Source organism: Lactuca saligna, chromosome 9, assembly GCF_052625555.1.
Source record: "Lactuca saligna cultivar CGN05327 chromosome 9, ASM5262555v1, whole genome shotgun sequence".
In the NCBI taxonomy this organism is placed as follows: domain Eukaryota; kingdom Viridiplantae; phylum Streptophyta; class Magnoliopsida; order Asterales; family Asteraceae; genus Lactuca; species Lactuca saligna.
In genome coordinates, this window is record NC_136425.1 from 94,115,198 (window position 1) to 94,121,293 (window position 6,096).

Here is a 6,096-nt window from a genome sequence, read left to right on the forward strand (position 1 = left end):
ACTGTGTTTATCAAATAGTTCAAATTACGAATTTAGCTTTCAAACTAATCATAAATTTCTTGATAAAATGTTCTAATCTAAACTATGTTTCATAATCTACGAATAATTTATACTAATTTCCAGTTATAACTAATTCGAATACGAATACGAATATGAAACTATAACTAGGAATAGAACGAATACGAAACTATAACTAGGAATAGAACGAATACGAAACTATAACTAGGAATAGAACGAATACGATGCTATAACTAGGAATAGAACGAATACAAAGCTACAACTAGGAATAGAACGAATACAGAAGTATAACTAGAAATGGAACAAATAGGAATACTAAAATAATAATACAAATATGAATACGAATACGAATACGAATAGTATTAGGAGTAGGATTAGGGATAGGAACACGACTGCGAATACGAATACGAATACGAATACGAATACTATTAGGAGTAGGATTAGGGATAGGAACACGACTGCGAATACGAATACGAATACGAATACTATTAGGATTAGGAGTAGGGATACGAATACGAATATGAACAGGACTACAAACATAACTACGAATACAAATATAAATTAAAAACTATGAATACGATAAAGAATAGGAATATGAATACGAAGACACGTATCTAGGTACACCCCAGTGTAATACCATTAGGATATCAGAATACCTAATTAATACAATAAGTACGAATGGTAATTAATCATTACATCGAAATCCAATAACTAAACTTACTTTTAGGAAAATATAGGATTTTCCTAGGATCATAGTTAATCATAACCAGGACCGCGTAACCTAAAACAGTTAACTAAACATTTCTTTTAAGAAAATATGGGATTTTCTTGGATACCAAACTTTTTGGAAGAATCAAAGGAAACTCGTACATTTTTCACAAAGCAAACATCTTATGAACTCACCAGCTTTATGCTGATTTTCAAATTGCTTGTATTCTCAGGTTGACATTAGACAGGTACCTAGCGAATCTTTTGGAGAAGACGGAGCATATAGCAGACTCGTCTCTACTTTTGTTCATATGATATATGTATAACACTTGTAACACTTTAATTTTGAACAAATGTAAATTCGAATATGTAATGTAATGGTTGTTTACTTTACTTACTATGTACAGTGGATTTGATACTCAACGTGGAGTCCGCCCTGGAAACGTTTCCGCCTTAGGTTTTCGGGGTGTGACATTGTCTCTCGTTGGTTTCCTTGGTTGATACTACGGTTGGAGTTATTGACACCATTTCCATTTCCATTTGGATTGTTGGCGTTGAGTTGTGCCATAAAGGCTGTCACGACAGCTGTTACAACGGATTGGAAGGTTGCGGGGTGCATCTGCAGAACTGGTGTTTCGCTGACTAGCTAGTTGTTTCCATGGGAAGACATGATTCTGTTGCATGATGAGAAACTGGTTCGTGAGTAACTATGGTTATATCTAGTCGTATCTCATCTATGATTATAGATATGAACTTGTGCATGTACGCATATGAATCACATGTTTTTTTGTACGATTATCGTTGTTTCGACCTACATCCCTATGATGTATTAATGGTAGTATGTAGAAATAACTATTGTACAAATGTTAAGTTACCCTAATAGATTATAGATATCAGATCCTTAAGTTGGCTCAGGTTACATGAGTTTGCATAGGACATACCTCTCTTCATTTGCTACTACTAGTTGTGACGAATTACATGGTAGACTTAGGACATAGTGTGATGACTCTCATACGCCTAAATAGCGTAAAGGTGTCCAACCATTTCGCTCATTTAACGAGTGGCCTCTTCTACTCTCTACTCTGCTAAGGCTGTCTTAGCCACAGCTTCCATGAGGTGTTGCCTTAGGGCGGTCACCTCCTCTTCTAAGGATTGGAGATGATTGGTAAGGTCTTCCGGTTCTGTGTATTGGTTCGTTATTTCTTTCTAGGGGCAAGGCTAATTAAGGATCTCTCTGGCGCCTTCATCCATGTCTGACTCCTCATCAGAATCCTTTCCCTCGGGGTTCCTTTCTTGGTATTCTTTACGACCCAATTTTGGGTTCTCCCTTTGCACTTCCTCTGGTTCTTCCTCGGTCCATTCGTTAGCTATCATCGTAGGATAGTGGGGATCTTCAGGGTGAAGCTCAATCATGTTGCCTTCGCGAGAGTGGAGGTATGAGATAAATGTAGAAGAATTTAAGTGTGGAGGTCATATGGTATTCTAAAATGCTACTATAGTATGACATGTTGCATCCTAGGACTTCCGAATGTACGAAATCGATACATTTTTAGACTTGTTTTTTATTGTTTAGTATCATAAAATACTCCTATAGGATTTTAAACCATAGGTTTGGTTCTAATGCTCCGTTGCATGTGGGGGTTGTAAGTTTAAGACTCGTTGCAACACCACCATCACTCCCAAACACATGTTGGTCGTATCTAAAAAAAATACAGCTGATCAGGCTCTATTTATTCTAGAGATGATTACATAACTGCCAAGGTTTGACTGTAGTGTTCAACTGATGGGCTTGAGCCATAAGAACTTTCCTATGTGCACATGAAAACCCTAATTTCTTGGATCTAGGTTTCTCTAATTGAACATGCAATATATCCAAGACTTTCATGGCTAGATCTAATGTAAACTAACAATCAAAACATATGAAAACAAATCTAGAATCATACCTTGAATTACTTGGTTGAAACCTTCTTCTCCTTGGAGCTTAGAGTCATAATTGTCACTCCTCTAATGGCTTACAAACACCAACTAGCAAGAAGATGATTTGAGAGAGGTAAGGAAGAGGAAAACTAGCTCTAGGGTTACTCTAATAACAAAGGTGTCGATTTCCACAACCCCAAGGGTCTATGTGAGCTCCTAGGGTTTCACCCTAAAACCCTAATTAGATAACTTAGCCTCAAAGCAATCCAATATCCATCCTAGATAAGCCTTGGATGATTTATCACACCCCCAAATCGGAACGAAGGAAACGTTCGGGGGCGGATGACTTCATGTGGTAACGTAACAAATGAATACATAGTAAAGAAAGCAATACAACCATCATATATATAATTGAAAGTTTACATTGTTTAAAAGAGTACATGTTCAAAACCAGTTACAATATGATGCCAAAATATGAATTTAAACTAGTGCCGCAACGTTCCTTCTTCGAAAGTTGTTTAGTACATGTAATTACTGAGTCCCTGGGACATACAAGTAGTTTTGAAAGAGTAGATCAACATTTAAGCTAGTAAGTTTCATAAGCATTTAATGATAGTATTTGTATGAAAATAAAATGGTTCATTTTTTTTGTTAGTCTCTAGAAAATCCCATATTTCCTACTGGTATAAGCGTAGCCTTAAATCAAGACCAATATATGTTAAAAAGTTGATGTTTTCCTATCTATGAGTAGTGGTTAGAAGTTCCAAACTTATATCACAATTGGGTTTTTCATGCATAAAGTAAATGAATTTATGTACGTATAAAACCTCCATTACATCTCAAAAACCCTGTAAATCAATGTGTTTTTAATACTCTATGTGAGTTTTATAACCATGCTATTGACAAAGAATGCCTATACACAACGTTCTTCAGGCGTTGGAATGTTCGGACGTTTGTCATCCCAAATGGTGTACTGTAGCTAACAGTCAGGGTGCGGGGTTGTCAATCCCGTATAGATCTATACACAAACACCATGCTCCCCCTCCAAGGAATTCTGGTATATAATACAGGACTTGAAATGTGTACTCGAGCGTACGTGAAGTTTAATGTCTCACAAAACTTAGTATAAAACAGATTTACGTGTGAAAATGTTCGTTTGTTCTTGTATATGAAAGTACCTTCTTGAAATATTATTTGTAGTATGTAAAAGTTCGTAGTATTCTTGTAAAACTATACCCATTATAGTTTCCTAAAAGTGTGTTTTGTTTGTATAATAATCCCTAGTGAAAATGCTCACTTGTTATGAAAAGTATAATCTTTGTAGTGCCAAAACCGACACACATAAATATAGTATAAGCAGAGTGTCTGATTTACATAAATACATAAATCATTTCTTATTTCAAAAGATAAGATGTTATCGTGGTATAATTTGCATATGAAAGTTTCCCTATAATAGTTATAAATCACATATGATTCCGTTGATAAAAAGTGTATAATGAAATTTTATATAACACACAATAATAATCGAGTGTTTTACTTGTATTCCCCCCCTTAAAATCATATAAAAGCATTTATAAAACATTTAAAAGTGTGAATTATAGGGGTATGAACTCACTTGAAAGATCGGAGAAGGCGGGATGAAAACCGGATAGAATTTCGACTCGAGAAAGCAGATTTTCTCGGGATTCTCGAGAATCTCAGGAGCACAAACGACCCTCGGAACTTGAGCAATGCCACTGGGACTTCGGGATAGCACGGGCACGGAAAATGAGGCAAAAACGCAAGAGAGATGAGAGGGAATGGCCCTTTTCTTCGGAACCCTCGCATCCCTTTTATAGGGGGTGTGAACCACCTCCGTACGCGGGGCGTACCCGTGCGTCATGCATGCGCGCATCCTCGACTGCTTCGGACTCCGGATGGGACTTGACATAGCTCGCATAGGGTGCGACGCGGACGATCCGAGGCCAAGGCCTTGAATACGCTGGGCGTACGCGTGCGTGACTCAGCCTTCGGATAATACCAAATTTTCAATTAAAATTTATATTTTTAACATTTAATAAACTTAAAAAATGCATATCTTCTTCATACGAACTCCGTTTTCGACGTTCTTTATATCCACGCGTAGGTGAGACTATACTCTACTGATGAGATTTAAAAACTCTTTGATCGATTAGATATTTGTAACAGGTAGATAATGAAAGTAAAACAATGAAACAATACTCAAGTATTGATCTGGATGAGTCGAATGATTAGAACGTTCAATCCTCAGCAGGGCTCGATTAAGAACTTCCGCTGTAGAGGATTTTAGGGTTACAAAAAGGATGTTCTTAATTACACGTAAAAAACGATCTATCAGTTATAGAAAAGATGCATACAAGCATCTATTAATACACAAACCCTAACAAAACAAGTCACGGATGGACAGGCCCGTACCGGATACAAAATGGGCTAAGAGACGAGCCCAAGACGCAACACCAAATACCCAACAATCTCCCCCTTTGCGTCAACAGGGGCAAGACCTCACTCCAGCTTGCTTACTCCTGCGGCACTTGCTTTCTTCACAGTTTTGAATAGGCAGGGAATTATGGCAAGAAGTGTTTGTCGGAAGTGAATGTACCAATTGATCATATCGTTGAAGTATTTCTTGTCACTCTCCGAGTTCTGTTTGCATTGATTGATGATACCCCGAACATGCTCTAAGCAGGAAGTGGTGTAATGGTGTTTGTCAGCCAAAGAAAATAAGCATTTCTGACCTTCTGCCCTGGTGAACATGACCGAGTTTCGTTTTGGATCAATCTTTCCCATCTGCATTCTGTTTAAATCGCTTGTAGAACCGACTGGAGTGATGGTGGGCTTCTTCCTGAGAACATTTTCCACTTCTTGATCCAGCTTGGCAACCTCCAAAATATAACACACCAACATTCTCTTGAAATGGTATTTGATCGGACCATATTCCACTTCATTAACAAGAAGAATGTTGTGTAAGATTATCCAGTCATGAGGGTTTAAGTTGGGAAGATCACTTGGAGAGATGGAATGCTCGGTTTTGTCGGATCCCCTTAAGACCTTGAATCTGACATTGGTGAAGTTGCCCTCCCGAACAGGTTTGAGAACCCGAACGTTGATGATCATCTGTGCGCTCCACGTCTGATACTGAGGTTGAGCGGTCCTCAGATAGAAGTCTACAAGCTCCCTATCAACCTTCGGGTGAGGATGAGGAACTTCAGCTATGTGGGCGAATGCATGGAAGATGAAAGCTTTTCTGGTTAGGGGCATGTCAAATTGGGAATCTGCCGACTTAACCCGGTCCATGGAGATCACTGGTTCTAGCCAAAGAGTGCAGGGGGACTCGATAGCTTCTTTGACAAGCTCTTCAAGAGTCCAAGGAGGAAATAGAGTTTTTCTGCTTTCAAGAAGATCATGAGCCTCCTTTATCTTCCTCTCCTTGGCTTC